The following is a 19,373-nucleotide window of genomic DNA, read 5'->3' as shown; positions in this document are numbered from 1 at the left end:
AGTGTGCTGTTCTATCTTGCCGGTGCAGCGTATATCCCGCTAGCTGAATATCCATGACGTCATTCAGTCACGATTCCGTGAAACATAGGATATTACAGTTTTTGATGTCCCGTTGGTAGGATATTCGTGATCGTACCTCGTCTAATATATTGTACAATGATTGCACGTTGGCGAGTAGTATTGATGGTAACGGTAGCTTTCCCACTCACCTTTTCTGGGTCCTGGGTTTAGTGCTATGTGCTCTACGAACTTCACATTAGTTTATTCTTGGGGGATCATACTTAGTGTGGTCCTTTTCCCACCTATGTTTGTGGGATATTGTGTTGTTTTGGTTTAGTGCTTTGTGCGCTACGAACTTCACATTAGTTTATTCTGTGTTGTTTTTGAAGGTTCACTTTAATAAATATGTGGAACTCTAATCACGCTGCGCCTTGGTCTGCTCATTATGTATACGACCAACGTGACAGAAGGAGACAATTTTATATTTGTTTTTTTTTTCCACCTGTATTTAAGGTAGAATTTGGGGGATTTGACATACAGAACTTAGTTACAAATAAAACAGGACAGGTTGTGGTTTTGATATAATTATTAATTTCAGAAATTCTGACATTGATAAAGTGTTATGCACTTGAGTGAGGACCCAAAAGCGGTTTAACAAAAACAGAGTCCTTTAATGTAGAGAGGGCGACAAATGAAACAAAAAGTCCTTCTGATAATTACAAAAGAGCCCCCTTCTTAGCAGCAGAGGAGAATAGCTGGGTTAGCGGCGACAGGCTGCAGGTCTCTCTGGGTAGGCGCGGGTCGTAGAGGAACAGTGGTACCTGATCTCACGTAGCATCAGATGAACTGGACACAGTACAAACGATAAGACAGTTAGCTGAGTACAGGATGCACTTGCCAGGCAGATTCCGACAAGACAAGGATGAAGCAAACGAGACGCTAGTTTGTTTCTGGCATGAGAAACTCAAACGAGAATCTGACAAAGAAAGAAGCAGGAACAGAGAGAGAAATAGAGACCTAATCAGAGGGAAAAGGGGAACAGGTGGGAAAAGGGTGAACGAGGTAGTTAGAGGAGATGAGGAACAGCTGGAGGAGGAGAGAAAGAAAAGGTAACCTAATACGACCAGCAGAGGGAGACAGAGTGAAGAGAAAGAACAGGAACAAAACATAATATGACAAGACATGACATAAAGTATATTTAATTCAACTACTAATACTAATAATAGGTTAATTTCATAGTCTAAAATCTAAACCTAACTTTTTCACTTTATAAATTCATTTAAACACTATAATTTAGCTCAAATGAACAACAAAAATGCAATTGAAACATGTTGTATTATTAATGAATGTGATTGGTTTGTTTAGGATTTCTGGCAATGTAAATTGTTTATGTATATATGCTTGTTTGCATGTGACTATTCCTATTTTGTTTGTTGATATTTGTTTGTTTAAAAAATAAAAATAAATAAAAAGGAGTGATGACTACTACTAGTATGTTTTTGTACAAATAGAATTTGATTTGATTTGACTTGATTTGCATGGCGCTGCAGCATGACTCAGTCCTGCTGGTAATGGCAGAAATAGAGAAGGTACTTACTGTTCCAGATTAAACAATGTTATCAATAGAGTTGCTGTTTGATTTTAGGGTTTGAATTTAGATCCACGAGGGACCAGAACGGTTTCAGCCATAAGATCAACAGAGATAAAACCTAGATAGTAAGTCGGTATACAAGCTCTTTCTATGGCTTCGGGCGGCAGCGTAGCCTAGTGGTTAGAGTGTTGGACTAGTAACCGGAAGGTTGCGAGTTCAAACCCCTGAGCTGACAAGGTATAAATCTGTCGTTCTGCCCCTGAACAGGCAGTTAACCCACTGTTCCCAGGCTGTCAATGAAAATAAGAATATGTTCTTAACTGACTTGCCTGGTTAAATAATAATGCAATGAATATCCTGTCAGGATATGATCCAGATGCAGACACAGGAGGCGGATGGTTCAGTTCTCAGATCTATTATAATACGGGGAGCAGGCAAAAGGAAGGTTGAGGACAGGCAGAGGTTCGTAACCAGATCAGAGTCCAACAAGTACTGGACCACAGGCAGGCTCAGGGTCAGGGCAGGCAGAAACGTTAGAACTGGAAAAGCTAGAAACAAAAAACTAGAGAGCAGGGAAAAACTGTAAACACGCTGGGGCGACCTGACACAAAACGAACTGTAAACAGAAAAACAGAAAACGCATGTATAAATACACAGGAGATAGTGAGTAAATGACCTTGATTTAAACAACGTATGCCATAGGAAGCTATCACAAAATAAAATGGCTTTGAATGTTTGACGAAGAGGTAGTCTTTCATGACTGCCTATTACCTAATTGATATGACTGCCTATTACCCAAATGATATGATTGCCTATTACCTAAGTGATATGATTGCCTATTACCTAAGTGATATGATTGCCTATTACCTAAGTGATATGATTGCCTATTACCTACATGAATGACTGCCTATTAACTAAGTGATATGACTGCCTATTATCTAAGTGATATGACTGCCTATTAGCTAAGTGATATGACTGCCTATTACCTAAGTGATATGACTGCCTATTAACTAAGTTATATGACTGCCTATTACCTAAGTGATATGACTGCCTATTAACTAAGTTATATGACTGCCTATTACCTAAGTGATATGACTGCCTATTAACTAAGTGATATGACTGCCTATTACCTATTACCTTGATATGATTGCCTATTACCTAAGTGATATGATTGCCTATTACCTAAGTGATATGATTGCCTATTACCTAAGTGATATGACTGCCTATTACCTACATGAATGACTGCCTATTAGCTAAGTGATATGACTGCTAATTGATATGATTGCCTATTACCTAAGTGATATGATTGCCTATTACCTAGTGATATGATTACCTGCCTATTACCTACATGAATGACTGCCTATTAAGTGATATGACTGCCTATTAACTAAGTTATATGACTGCCTATTACCTAAGTGATATGACTGCCTATTAACTAAGTTATATGACTGCCTATTACCTAAGTGATATGACTGCCTATTAACTATATGACTGATATGACTGCCTATTAACTAAGTTATATGACTGCCTATTAACTAAGTGATATGACTGCCTATTACCTAAGTGATATGACTGCCTATTAACTAAGTGATATGACTGCCTATTACCTAAGTGATATGACTGCCTATTAACTAAGTGATATGACTGCCTATTACCTAAGTGATAACATCAAAGATAAACGCTTTAATAAATGCATTGTAATGATGACTCCATTCTCAGCCACATTCCTCCCAGGAGGAATGGTCCTTCTGTAGCTCAGTTGGTAGAGCATGGCGCTTGTAACGCCAGGGTAGTGGGTTCGATTCCCGGGACCACCCATACGTAGAATGTATGCACACATGACTGTAAGTCGCTTTGGATAAAAGCGTCTGCCAAATGGCATATATTATTATATTATTATATTATTATAGGTGTATTGTTGTGTTACTAGTGGGTAGATTGAAGAGGAGGAAGTAGGCAGTGGAATTCTCTCCCCCCCACCCACACACACACACACACGCACAAACACACACACACCAGGCAGGCATGATCATACATGTATATGCACAGACACACATTCAGTGTTAACGTAATGTACGTTCAGTGTTTGCATAATATTCACTTATAACCCTGTTAATTCATGGTCTTTAAATTTGTATTTAATTTTATTTAACCGTTAGTTAACTAGGCAAGTCATTTAAGAACAAATTCATATTTACAATGACGGCCTACCAAAAGGCAATAGCCCTCCTGCGAGGGCGGGGGCAGGGATTAAAAATATAAATAAATTCAATTAAAATATAGGACAAAACACACATCCCCACAAGAGAGACAACACAGCACAGCATAAAGAGAGATCTAAGACAACAACATAGCATGGCAGCAACACAACATGACAACACAGCATGGTAGCAACACAACAACATGGTAGCAACACAACATGACAACAACATGGTAGCAACACAACATGACAACAACATGGTAGCAACACAACATGGCAGCAGCACATGGTAGCAGCACAAAATATGGTACAAATATTATTGGACACAGACTACAGCACAAAGGGCAAGAAGGTAGAGAGAGCAATACATCATGCAAAGCAGCCACAACTGTCAGTAAGAGTGTCCATGATTGAGTCTTTGAATGAAGAGATTGAGATAAAACTGTTCAGTTTGAGTGTTTGTTGCAACTCGTTCCAGTCACTAGCTGCAGCGAACTGAAAAGACAAGCGACCCAAGGATGTGTGTGCTTTGGGGACATTTAACAGAATGTGACTGGCAGAACGGGTGTTGCATGTGAAGGATAACGGCTGCAGTAGATATCTCAGATAGGGGGGAGTGAGGCCTAATAGGGTTTTATAAATAAGAATCAACCAGTGGGTCTTTGTACGGATATACAGAGTTGACCAATTTACAGAGGAGTATAGAGTGCAGTGATGTGTCCTATAAGGAGCATTGGTGGGAAATCTGATGGCCGAATGGTAAAGAACATCTAGCTGCTCGAGAGCACCCTTAGAGGTAATAATCACACTTGTGAGGAGAGGGGCATTCAACTTACCAAAACACATGCCCTTTGTTTTAGAGGTGTTCAGAACAAGATGTTCGGAACAAGGTTAAGGGCAGAGAAAGCTTTTTGGACACCGAAGAAAGCTTTGTTGTAGAGAGTTCAAAATTCACAAAATTCTTACTCAAGACTTTAACACCTTTGACCCTGTAGATTCTTATTCAAGACTAACACATTTACAGTTTGACAACAGTCACAGGAGCCCTGGTTCACAGCCTCTCTCATGAATTCATAACACAGATTTATTTTCCTAAGACTCAGACCACATTCCTCCACTGTTTAAACACTAAGACCCGTAATCACAGCGTTTCTCAGAGTAGAAGTGCTGATCTAGGATCAGATCCCGGCTGTACATATAATCTTATCAATTATTATCTTCAAGGGAAAACGTATCTGATATCAGCACTCTGAGACGCTTTGTGAATACGGCTGAGGCTCTGGCCTGCTCAATCCTCATATTGTCAGGCCTAGCAGGGAGTCTGCGGCAATATGTTCTGGGTTGTATACTGTAAGCCCTATGAGTGCCAAATGACACTTGATTCCCTTTATAGCACAGTACTTTTGACAAAATAACTATTGGCCCTGGTCCAAAGTAGTGCACTATAAAGCAGAAGGGCTCAGAAACAGGACAGGCAAGGGTCAAAACCAGGAGGGCAAGAAAAAGAGAGACTGGGGAACAGCAGGAGCTGAGACAAACCACTGGTTGACTTGACAAACAAGACGAACTGGCAACGGACAAACAGAAAACACAGGTATAAATACCCAGGGAATAATGGGGAAGATGGGTGATACCTGGAGGGGGGTGGAGACAATCACAAAGACAGGTGAAACAGATCAGGGTGTGACAACGTGATCAGCAATAGCCAATGAGAGCTCGCCAGAGAAGAAGCCAGTGAGATGATGACGTTGTTTCGCATCAGCCAGAATGTGTTGACTCCAGCAGGAGGGAGGACCACTATTAGTATGCATTTGTACTTGCCCTTAACCAACAAAGCAGAGTTTTAAAAAAGCAAGACAAATGAGCTAAACAAACAAGAGGAAAAATAGTTACACAATAAAATAACAATAACGAGGTTATACACAAGGGGCACTGGTACCGAGTTAATGTACAGGGTTACGGGTTAGTCGAGGTAATATTTACATGTAGGTAGGGGTAAAGTGACTATGAATAGATAATAAACAGAGAGTAGCAGCAGCGTACGTGAAGAGTGTGAAGGAATGTGAATATGTGTGTGTGTGCGTGTGTGTGTGTGTGTGTGTGTGTGTGTGTGTGTGTGTGTGTGTGTGTGTGTGTGTGTGTGTGTGTGTGTGTGTGTGTGTGTGTGTCCGTTTGTGCGTGTGTGTGAGGTGGAGACTTCGTGTGTGTGTGGGTGGGTGGGTGGGTGGGGGGGGAGAGCACTCCTCGGCCTACTTCCTCTTCTTCAATATGTGTGTGTGTGTGTGTGTGTGTGTGTGTGTGTGTGTGTGTGTGTGTGTGTGTGTGTGTGTGTGTGTGTGTGTGTGTGTGTGTGTGTGTGTGTGTGTGTGTGTGTGTGTGTGTGTGTGTGTGTGTGTGTGTGTGCTGGAGTGTCAGTGTATCAGAGGTGGGACCAAGACATTGTTTTACAAGTCAAAAGTAAATCTCAAGTCTTTGCACTCAAGTCCCAAGTCAAGAACAACAAGTATCAAGTCCTAAACTTTGGGTTTCGAGTCCTAGACAAGCCATAATGTGCTCTTCAACCAAATATAATACCATTTCATATTTCTAACTAGAGTAATAGTTAGTATATTACATTTATGCAAATCATGAATGCTTTTAAAAATATCTATATATTTATTACTTTCCAAATAAATGTTATATTTCCATGGAAATACATGGGTAGTCATGAGAAAGACTACCCCCCCCAATAGTGATCAATTATCGAGCATCACTATGGGACGAAATCGGGCGATGTAGGCTTGTACGCAATCACCCAACCTTAACACAAATACAATCTTTGTGTGTGGTTACAGTAGGCTAACGTATATCAATGGTTTTAGGAACAGCTGCCTTCTGAGAATTCGTAGGCGATCAAATAAACCCCCACCCGTTCCATTCTGCTAGCCAACATGCAATCTTTGGAAAATAAAATAGGTGACCTACGCAGAAGATAAACTACCAACGGGTCATTAAAAACTGTAATATCATATTCTTCACAGAGTTGTGGCTGAACGACAACACTGTCAACATATAGCTGGCTAGTTATACGCTATACCGGCAGGATAGAACAGTGGCGTCTGGTAAGACAAGGGGTGGCGGACTTTGTATTTTTGTAAATAACAGCTGGTTCACAATATCTAGAGTATCTCAAGATAAGCTGTAGACCACACTATCTACCAAGAGAGTTTCCATTTGTCATAGCTGTTTACATACCACCGCTGTAAGCAAACAAGAAAACGCTCACCCAGAGGCGGCACTCCTAGTAGCCGGGGACTTTAATGCAGGAAAACTTAAATCCATTTTACCAAAATTCTATCATTGTGTTAAATGTGCAACCAGAGGAAAAAACTCTGGAACAGCTATGCTCCACACACAGAGATGCATAAAAAGCTCTCCCTCGCCCCCCATTTGGCAAATCTGACCATAATTCTATCCTCCTGATTCCTGCTTACAAGCAAAAATTAAAGCAGGAAGCACCAGTGACTAGATCTATAAAAAAGTAGTCAGATGAAGCAGATGCTAAGCTACAGGACTGTTTTGCTAGCACAGACTGGAACATGTTCCGGCATTCCGCCGATGGCATTGAGGAGTACAACACATCAGTCATTGGCTTCATCAATAAGTGCATCGATGACATCGTCCCCACAGTGACTGTACGCACACACCCCAAACAGAATTGATTGCCCCCCCATCTATCTTCAGAGCTCGTACTGTTAGTTGACCTAAACTGGGATATGCTTAACACCTCGGCAATCCTACAATCTACGCTAGATGCCCTCAATCTCACACAAATTATCAAGGAACCTAGGAGACACAACCCTAAATCCGTGACAATGGGCACCCTCATAGATATCATCCTGAACAACTTTCCCTCTAAATACATCTCTGCTGTCTTCAACCAGGATCTCAGTGATCACTGCCTCATTGCCTGCGTCCATAATCGGTCCGCGGTCAAACAACCACCCCTCATCACTGTCAAACGCTCCGTTAAATACTTCAGCGAGCAGACCTTTCTAATCGACCTGGCCCAGGTATCCTGGAAGGATATTGAACTCATCCAGTCAGTAGAGGATGTCTGGTTGCTCTTTAATTGTAAGGCTAGGGGGCAGTATCCTGAATTTCCGGTTGACTGACATACCCAAAGTAAATTGCCTGTTACTCAGGCCCAGAAGCTAGGATATGCATATAATTGGTGGCATTGGATAGAAAACACACTGAAGTTTCTAAAACTATTACAATAATGTCTGCAAAGGTAACATAACTGACATGGAAGCCAAAAACCAGAGGGAAATCCATCCATACCTTTTTTTGGGGGTCACAGGCTATTTCAATGCAAGCCTTTGGGCTGTACAAAAAAATAGCTCCCAGATTGCAGTTCCTATGGCTTCCACTAGATGTTAACAGTCTTTATATAGTGAGGATGCGAATTTTCGCAGCTTTTGTTAAAAAATCGCGCAACATTTCAGCACCCTGCTACTCATGCCAGGAATATAGTATATGCATATGATTAGTATGTGTGGATAGATAACACTCAGACGTTTCTAAAACTGGTTAAATCACGGCTGTGACTATAACAGAATGTGCGTTTCATCGAAAAGTGCAGGAAAATCTGATCACTGAAAATGGAAAAATATATCCATGCGCCACTTCAACCTATTGTTAAACGTGACTAGATTAAATGGGGCCGAGGTTGCAATACCTACAGCTTCCACACGATGTCAACAGTCTTGTCATTTGCCTAGGCTTTGTTTCTTGGTCAAACGAACAAGAGACAGCCCATTTCTTCAGGTCTCCGACCGGATATTTTGGTTGAGATTTACCCGGACATTATTTCCAGACGTACAGCTATAGAATATACATCGCCTCGTGATCAATTTGATCGCTTATTAACGTTTACTAATACCTAAAGTTGCATTACAAAAGTGTTTTGTGAAAGTTTATCGTCGACTTTTTTAATTAAAAAAAATGACGTTATAAAACGATATTTTTTTCGTTGATCACACAGTCTTCATAGATCGATATCTAGGCTATATATGGACCGATTTAATCGAAAAAATACCCAAAATGATGTTTATGAGACATCTAGGAGTGCCAAGAAAGAAGCTTGTCAAAGGTAATGAATGTTTTATATTTTATTTCTGCGTTTTGGGTATTGCCGGCTACCGCAAAATCTGTCGTTTTAGATGAAGTTCCAGTACTTTGGGGTGCATGCTATCAGATAATAGCTTCTCATGCTTTCGCCGAAAAGCATTTTACAAATCTGACTCGGTAGCTAGATTCACAACGAGTGTAGCTTTAATTCAGTACCTTGTATGTGTATTTTAATGAAAGTTTGAGTTTTATCAAAAACTATACGTGGCACACTTGAAATTTCCGCTGATTTGATCCCCACAGCGGGAGCATGTCCCTAAAAAGATTATTAAGCAGCAGATCTCAGAGCAGCCTACCGATCACGGTACCTGTACACAGCTAATCTGTAAATAGCACACCCAACTACATCATCCCCATATTGTTTTTTTGTTGTTGCTCTATTGCCCCCCGGTGTCTCTACTTGCAAATCAACATCTATCACTCCAGTGTTAATGCTAAATTGTAATTATTTCGCTTCTATGGACTTATTTTTGTTGCCTTACCTCCTTAATCTTACTACACTTGCACACACTGTATAAATACTTTTTCTATTGTGTCATTGACTGTACGTTTGTTTATCACGTGGGTAACTCTGTGTTGTTGTTTTTGTCGCACTATTTTGCTTTATCTTGGCCAGGTCGCAGTTGTAAATGAGAACTTGTTCTCAACTGGCCTACCTACAAAATAAAGGTGAAAAAAAATAAGCAGTTGATTAAAGGCAGCATCCGCACTGAGCTAAAGGCTAGAGCTGCCGCTTTCAAGGAGCGGGACTCTAACCCGGAAGCTTGTATGAAATGCCCCTATGCCCTCAGACAAACCATCAAACAGGCACAGTCATAACAAGACTAAGATCGCATCGTAATACACCGGCTCCGATGCTCATCAGATGTGTCAGGGCTTGCAAACCATTACAAACTACAAAGGGAATCACAACCGAGAGCTACCCAGTGACACGTGCCTACCAGACGAGCCAGTTCGTCAGCGCATGAGTGCACCAGCTGTTCCGGAAGACTGTGTGATCACGATATCCACAGCCAAGGTGAGGAAGACCTTTAAACAAGTCAACATTCACAAGGCCACAGGGCCAGACGGATTACCAGGAAGTGTACTGCAAGCATGCGCTGACGAATTGGCAAGTGTCTTCACTGAAATTTTCAAGCTCTCCCTGTCCGAGTCTATAATACCAAAATGTGTTAAGCAGACCCCCATAGTGCCTGTTCCCTAGAACACTAAGGTAACCTTCCTAAATGACCACCGACCCGCAGCACTCATGTCTGTAGCCATGTAGTGCTTTGAGGGTAGTGCGAACGGCCCATACATCACTGGGGCCCAGCTTCCTGCCTTCCAGGACCTCTATACCAGGTGGTATCAGGAAGATCCCAAAAATTGTCAAAGACTCCAGCCACTCTAGTCATAGACTACCTGCTACCGGAGCGCCAAGTCTAGGTCCAAGAGGCTTCTAAACAGCTCCCTAGCCAAAAGACTCCTGAACATCTAATCAAATGGCTATCCTTGACTATTTTGCTCTGACATGTACTGTCAGCTGTGGGACCTGATATAGACAGGTGTGTGCCTTTCCAAATCATGTCCAATCAATTGAATTTGTCACATGTGGACTCCAATCAAGTTGTAGAATATCTCAAGGATGATACATGGAAACAGGATGCACCTGAACTCAATTTCGACATTCATAGCAAAGGGTCTGAATACTCATATAAATCAGGTATTTCAGTTTTTTATTTTTAATACATTTGCAAAATATTCAAAAATCCTGTTTTCGCTTTGTCATTAATAAACGATTTCATACATTTTAGAATGAGGCTGTGCAATAATATTTTAAGATAAATACACAACGCAGAGGACTTGAGGTCAACAGGGAATTAAGGATCAATGGAAGTAGTTGTTTTTCAGTTCAACATCTGTTTAGAATCTGTATAGGGGTTTCAGTCCTGGACTGCTGATAGCTACATGTGGCCAGTTCTCATTGGTTCAAATTGTTTATACATTGAGCCTGAAATGGGGTACTGGCCCAATTTTATTGTCAGGAATTCTAATTGGTCAACCACAGGCTAGGGTTTGGGGAAAAAAACTACATCCTGTCTCTTTGTTCAGTGGAGAGGAACACTGAGGACAGGGAAGAATGATCATCTATTTCCCAGCATAACAACTATGATTTGTTCTCTTTGAATAAACCTATTTTTCTCCACCTGATTTGCTTTGTGGTCTGTGTTATTGAATAATAAAATCAACTGCTTAGAGCTGCAACATAACTAAATGTGGCAAAAGTCAAATCTATGGATTTCATGACTGGGAATACAGACATGCATCTGTTGGTCACAGATACATACAAAAAAAGGTAGGTGCGTGAATCAGACAACCAGTCAGTATCTGGTGTGACCACCATTTTGCCTCATGTAGTGTGACACATCTCCTTCGCAAAGTGTTGATCAGGATGTTGATTGTGGCCTACGGAATGTTGTCCCACTCCTCTTCAATGGCTATGCAAAGTTTCTGGATATTGTCGGGAACTGGAGCACGCAGTCGTACACATCGATCCAGAGCATCCCAAACATACTCAATGGGTGACCTTTGGTGAGTATGCAGGCCATGGAAGAACAGGAACATTTTAAGCTTACAGGAATTGTGTACAGATCCTTACGACATGGGGCTGTGCATTATCATGTTGAAACATGAGGTGATTGCGGCAGTTGAACGTCACGACTGTCACGTTCTTTCAAAATCGAACCCAGAAGCAGACCAGGACAAGGAGAGTAGGAAGAAGGTGAGTATTTATTTAAAAGTGAATGTGAATGGGTAGATATATCCAGGTGGCGTAGCGGGCAGCGGTGGTGAGTTGATGGGAGTAAATAGGTGGATCCAATGGGGTAGCGGAATCCTCCGACGACCGGGCGGGAATGGGGTAAATGATCCGGGTGAGTAACTGAAGACAGAACAAACGGAGGTAAGTTTAAGGCAAGCAATACGTAAAAAACAACAACACAAATTCTATCCTACTTGAGGCTGATACTATGGCACAACATACTGTTCATGGCTAACGATCCGGCAGGGAATGGATGTCAGGTCAGAGCCTTTGAAGGGGAGAGGTGATGATCAGAACAGGTGTGCAGATTACTGATGGGATACAGGTGAACATCGATCTCCCAACAAGCTAATTCGCCCGGCAACCAGACAGGGTGCGTTCCAGGACACCAGAAACACACTCCAGGACAGAAACACAGGCAAACACAGACTCAGGAAGCGGGATTCGTGACAACGACAATGGGCCCCAGGATCTCGTCACGTTATCTCTGTGAATTCAAATTGCCATCGATAAAATAATAACTTGTTTATGCCTGCCCATGCCATAATCGCACCGCCACCATGGGGCACTCTGTTCACAACGTTGACATCAGCAAAACGCTCACCCACATGATGCCATGTGCGTGGTCTGCGGTTGTGAGTCTGGTTGGACGTAGTGACAAATTCACTAAAACGACATTGGAGGCGGATTATGGTAGAGAAATTAACATTACATTCCCTGGCAACAGCTCTGGATGACATTACTGCATTCAGCATGTCAATTTCACTCTCCCTCAACTTGCGACATCTGTGGCATTGTGTTCTGTGACAAAACTGCACATTTTATAGTGGCCTTTCATTGTCCCCAGCACAAGGTGCACCTGTGTAATGATCATGCTGTTTAATCAGCTTATTGATGTGCTGACATTGCAAGAATGAATGGAATCGATCAATCATTGAATGTTTTGTAGAACTTGCTTGTTAAACCATAATGTCCAGGGGATCTGTTGTCCTTAAGGCTTTTAATACAATATTTAATCTCAATTTCGGATAACTCATCATCACAAAAATCTCTGAATTCATTATCTATCTTCTTAGCAATGTTTGCTAAATTGTCTAAGAAATAATACTCTTTCCTCACAAAATGAAACGTTTGCCAGTTTAAAATAAAAATCTGTCCTGCGACACTCACTTGGCAAAACCAGTAACCATCAAGCTAGGCGTCAGCGTGAATTTCCCTTCAATTAACAAATGCCTTGACTTCTGCCAAAAATGCACTTTCCTCCTCCTTCCTTCCTTACCTTTCAATCGTCAGCCACAGATGATTCTGAGCTTCTTTATCAAAAGCTGTCAGGTCCTCCTTGAACCTCAAGTTGTTCTTATAATAGTAATTTTTCTTTGCACTTTTCCATGTCAGATCCCTCGCTGTCCTGGAGATGAATGCCATGATCACTGGTCTCAGGTGGCTGGTTGTTCTCCTCGTATCTCAGCCTACCCAGGCAGTGCACCACATCCATAGAACCAATATTCTGCTCGTCCTCCGGGACTATTGCCCTGCAAATGTCCTTAACTTTTGCTTTGTGTTCTCGTCAAATCTTTCTGCGATTCCGTCAATTCGACATTCAACATTTGACTCCATTTTCAGTGAGTTTCTTCTCCTGCTTTGCAACCTGAATATTCCATGTTGCGTTCTGCTGATTCAGAGTATTTACTTCTTCAACATTGAAATCAATCACTTTCTTCAGGTTAACGATGCAGACAGTGTTCTTTTACACCAAGTCCATGATGTCATCTGCTCTCTCTTTGATTTTAGCCCCCAGACCACATTCACCCCCCTTTTCTACACTGCAAGCATATGAATGATTTCATTTACATTTAAGTCATTTAGCAGACGCTCTTATCCAGAGCGACTTACAAATTGGTGCATTCACCTTATGACATCCAGTGGAACAGCCACTTTACAATAGTGCATCTAAACATTTTAAGGGGGGTGAGAAGGATTACTTTATCCTATCCTAGGTATTCCTTAAAGAGGTGGGGTTTCAGGTGTCTCCGGAAGGTGGTGATTGACTCCGCTGTCCTGGCGTCGTGAGGGAGTGTGTTCCACCATTGGGGAGCCAGAGCAGCGAACAGTTTTGACTGGGCTGAGCGGGAACTGTACTTCCTCAGTGGTAGGGAGGCGAGCAGGCCAGAGGTGGATGAACGCAGTGCCCTTGTTTGGGTGTAGGGCCTGATCAGAGCCTGGAGGTACTGAGGTGCCGTTCCCCTCACAGCTCCGTAGGCAAGCACCATGGTCTTGTAGCGGATGCGAGCTTCAACTGGAAGCCAGTGGAGAGAGCGATTTCAAGCAATGCCTCTTTTCTCCTTGGTGGTCTTAACATTCATTATCTCAGCAACAGTTTGGTTATATCCTGACTCCATGCTGCTATCTATGAAGATGTTAGCAAGCTAATGTTAGCTAAACATGCTGAAACTCTTCAATAGCGAGCTAGCTTATTCATTTGTTGACTTCTGTGATCGAAAAAGCCTTGGTTTCATGCATGTCAACATCAGAAGCCTCCTCCCTAAGTTTGTTTTACTCACTGCTTTAGCACACTCTGCTAACCCTGATGTTCTTGCCGTGTCTGAATCCTGGCTCAGGAAGGCCACCAAAAATTCTGAGATTTCCATACCCAACTATAACATTTCCCGTCAAGATAGAACTGCCAAAGGGGGAGTAGTTGCAGTCTACTGCAGAGATTGCCTGCAAAGTAATGTCATACTTTCCAGGTCCATACCCAAACAGTTCGAACTACTAATTTTGAAAATTGCTCTCTCCAGAAATAAGTCTCTCACTGTTGCCACCTGCTACCCACCCCCTTTAGCTCCCAGCTGTGCCCTGGACACCATTTGTGAATTGATCGCCCCCCATCTAGCTTCAGAGTTTGTTCTGTTAGGTGACCTAAACTGGGATATGCTTAACACCCCGGCAGTCCTTCAATCTAAGGTAGATGCCCTCAATCTCACACAAATCATCAAGGAACCCACCAGGTACAACCCTAAATCTGTAAACAAGGACACCCTCATAGACACCCAACTGGCCCTCCAAATACACCTCCACCTTCTTCAACCAGGATCTCAGCAATCACTGCCTCATTGCCTGTATCCGCTACGGAGCCGCAGTCAAACGACCACCCCTCATCACTGTCAAACGCTCCCTAAAACACTTCTGTGAGCAGGCCTTTCTAATCGTATCCTGGAAGGACATTGACCTCATCCCGTCAGTTGAGGATGCCTGGTCATTCTTTAAAATTAACTTCCTACCATTTTAGATAAGCATGCTCCGTTCAAAAAATGCAGAACTAAGAACAGATATAGCCCTTGGTTCACTCCAGACCTGACTGCCCTCGCCCAGCACAAAAACATCCTGTGGCGAACTGTAATAGCATCGAATAGTCCCCGCGATATGCAACTGTTCAGGGAAGTCAGGAACCAATACACGCAGTCAGTCAGGAAAGCTAAGGCCAGCTTCTTCAGGCAGAAATTTGCATCCTGTAGCTCCAACTCCAAAAAGTTCTGGGACACTGTGAAGTCCATGGAGAACAAGTGCACCTCCTTCCAGCTGCCCACTGCACTGAGGCTAGGTAACACGGTCACCACCGATAAATCCATGATTATCGAAAACTTCAACAAGCATTTCTCAACGGCTGGCCATGCCTTCCGCCTGGCTACTCCAACCTCGGCCAACAGCTCCGCCCCCCCCCCCGAAGCTAATCGCCCAAGCCTCTCCAGGTTCTCCTTTACCCAAATCCAGATAGCAGATGTTCTGAAAGAGCTGCAAAACCTGGACACGTACAAATCAGCTGGGCTTGACAATCTGGACCCTCTATTTCTGAAACTATCCGCCGCCATTGTCGCAACCCCTATTACCAGCCTGTTCAACCTCTCTTTCATATCGTCTGAGATCCCCAAGGATTGGAAAGCTGCCGCAGTCATCCCCCTCTTCAAGGGGGGAGACACCCTGGATCCAAACTGTTACAGACCTATATCCATCCTGCCCTGCCTATCTAAGGTCTTCGAAAGCCAAGTCAACAAACAGGTCACTGACCATCTCGAATCCCACCGTACCTTCTCCGCTGTGCAATCTGGTTTCCGAGCCGGTCACGGGTGCACCTCAGCCACGCTCAAGGTACTAAACGATATCATAACCGCCATCGATAAAAGACAGTACTGTGCAGCCGTCTTCATCGACCTTGCCAAGGCTTTCGAATCTGTCAATCACCATATTCTTATCGGCAGACTCAGTAGCCTCGGTTTTTCGGATGACTGCCTTGCCTGGTTCACCAACTACTTTGCAGACAGAGTTCAGTGTGTAAAATCGGAGGGCATGCTGGCAGTCTCTGTGGGGGTGCCACAGGGTTCAATCCTCGGGCCGACTCTTTTCCCTGTATATATCAATGATGTTGCTCTTGCTGCGGGCGATTCCCTGATCCACCTCTACGCAGACGACACCATTCTATATACTTCCGGCCCGTCCTTGGACACTGTGCTATCTAACCTCCAAACGAGCTTCAATGCCATACAACACTCCTTCCGTGGCCTCCAACTGCTCTTAAACGCTAGTAAAACCAAATGCATGCTTTTCATCCGTTCGCTGCCTGCACCCGCATGCCTGACCAGCATCACCACCCTGGATGGTTCCGACCTTGAATATGTGGACATCTATAAGTACCTAGGTGTCTGGCTAGACTGTAAACTCTCCTTCCAGACTCATATCAAACATCTCCAATCGAAAATCAAATCAAGAGTCGGCTTTCTATTCCGCAACAAAGCCTCCTTCACTCACGCCGCCAAACTTACCCTAGTAAAACTGACTATCCTACCGATCCTCGACTTCGGCGATGTCATCTACAAAATTGCTTCCAACACTCTACTCAGCAAACTGGATGCAGTTTATCACAGTGCCATCCGTTTTGTCACTAAAGCACCTTATACCACCCACCACTGCGACCTGTATGCTCTAGTCGGCTGGCCCTCGCTACATATTCGTTCACCAGACCCACTGGCTCCAGGTCATCTACAAGTCCATGCTAGGTAAAGCTCCGCCTTATCTCAGTTCACTGGTCACGATGGCAACACCCATCCGTAGCACGCGCTCCAGCAGGTGTATCTCACTGATCATCCCTAAAGCCAACACCTCATTTGGCCGCTTTTCATTCCAGTTCTCTGATGCCTGTGACTGGAACGAATTGCAAAAATTGCTGAAGTTGGAGACTTTTATCTCCCTCACCAACTTCAAACATCTGCTTTCTGAGCAGCTAACTGATCGCTGCAGCTGTACATAGTCTATCGGTAAATAGCCCACCCATTTTTACCTACCTCATCCCCATACTGTTTTTATTTATTTACTTTTCTGCTCTTTTGCACACCAATATCTCTACCTGTACATGACCATGTGATCATTTATCACTCCAGTGTTAATCTGCAAAATTGTAATTATTCGCCTACCTCCTCATGCCTTTTGCACACAATGTATATAGACTCCCCTTTTTTTCTACTGTGTTATTGACTTGTTAATTGTTTACTCCATGTGTAACTCTGTGTTGTCTGTTCACACTGCTATGCTTTATCTTGGCCAGGTCGCAGTTGCAAATGAGAACTTGTTCTCAACTAGCCTACCTGGTTAAATAAAGGTGAAATAAAAATAAAAATAAAATAAATTGGACATGATCAAAAAATGTTTTTCAATGACTTGATTAATTACAAAACTATTCAAAATAGCTACATTGTATGGCTAAATATATTTTTTGTTGTTGCAACTGCAGCCTAAAATTATAAACTTTCTGAGAAAACCCTAAAACTGTTCCTCAGCTAGAAATTGTAAACTCTCATGCCGCCATCTTGAATTCCCCCCATAGTAATCACTGTTACTCTAGTCTACACATTTGGGTGATGCGTAACAACGTCATTGTTTTCTTATCTGTCAAGCACTCTTTGGCTACCGCTGATCACGTTCTCAAAACTTGTCGTTGCAGTCTTTGACCCGCTCACATTTAACGAGAGTCGGTGAAAGTTGAACCCCCCGAGTAGGAAATGACATGGGTATTTTGTCTACAATCTCAGAAACTTGGCTGGGACAGCTAAATCGTGTCCAAAAATGTCTAGTGTACACCCAGCATTAAACTTGAAGAGACATCTTGACCGGATGTACAGTGACTTCAGAAAGTTTCCACAACCCATAACATTTTCCACATTTTGTTATGTTATTGCCTGAATTTAAAATAGATCAAATTGAGATGTGTTACTAATCAACACACAATACCCCATCATGTCAAAGTGAAATTTTGTTTGTAGAACATTTCAGATTTGAATAGAAAATTAAAAGCTGAAATGTCTTGAGTCAATAAATATTCAACCCCTTTGCTATGGCAAGCCTAATTATGTTCAGGAGTAAAAATGTGCTAAACACCTTAGCATTTACTCATTCAACCTTTTTAGGCTAGGGGGCAGTATTTTCACATCCGGATGTAAAGCGTGCCCAAAGTAAACTGCCTGCTACTCAGGCGCAGAAGCTAGGATACGGATCTTATTAGTATTTGGATAGAAAACACTCAGAAGATTCTAAAATTGTTTGAATAATGTCTGTGAGTATAACAGAACTGATTTGGAAAGCGAAACTCCGAGCACAATCCATGCAGGGAAAATGTTTTTTTGAGCTCAATCTGTTTTCCAATGGTTTTCTATGGCAATCCTTTTTTTAATAGAAATATGCTTGCAGTTCCTATGGCTTCCACTAGATGTCAACAGTCTTTAAAAATTGGTTGATGTTTTTCCTTTGAGAAATGAAGTTGTAGCCCTGTTATTTCCATGTGTCACTCCAGGTGCCCTCTAATGTTTTGGTGCGCGCGACCTGGAACGTGCTTCACTTTGTTTTCAGTCGTTATTGAGCACAGTTTTTCACGTCTTAAATTTGATCGATTATTTACCTTTTAGGATACATAAATTTGGATTAGGAACGTTGTTTGAAATGTTTGGACCAAGTTTACAGGTAACTTATTACATACTTTGTAGGCATGTTGGGTGGTTTGGAACTGGTGTTTTTCTGAATCAAACGCGTCGAATAAATGGACAATTTGGGGATTCAGATAGTTAGCTTACAGTTAGGTTTACTAGTTTGATTACACAGTGCGTTTGAACTTGTTCAAAATACAGTCGTTTTGCCATGGCACTGAGTATTGCAATGCCGTGACCCGGATTCGGACCTTGGTTGCTGCAGCCACAACGCAGAGTACTAACCACTGTAAACAACAGTGGAAGTCTCAAGGATTTGCTCGCCTGAGGTAGAGTATCTCATGATTAGCTGTAGACCACACTATTTACCAAGATAGTTTTTCATCTATTTTCTTCGTTGCTGTCTATTTACCACCACAAACCAATGCTGGCACTAACACCGCACTCAATGAGCTGAATAAGGCCATAAGAAAACAGGAAAATGCTCATGGAGAGGCGGCGCTCCTAGTGGCCGGGGACTTCAATGCAGGATAACTTAAATCCATGTTACCTCATTTCTACCAGCATGTTAAATGTGCAACCAGAGGCACGTTAAATATGCAACCAGGGGGGATATCTGTGCGTGTCTGCATGTGTGCTAAC

Source organism: Oncorhynchus keta, chromosome 27, assembly GCF_023373465.1.
Source record: "Oncorhynchus keta strain PuntledgeMale-10-30-2019 chromosome 27, Oket_V2, whole genome shotgun sequence".
Taxonomy (NCBI): Eukaryota; Metazoa; Chordata; class Actinopteri; order Salmoniformes; family Salmonidae; genus Oncorhynchus; species Oncorhynchus keta.
This window is presented reverse-complemented; position numbering follows the sequence as displayed.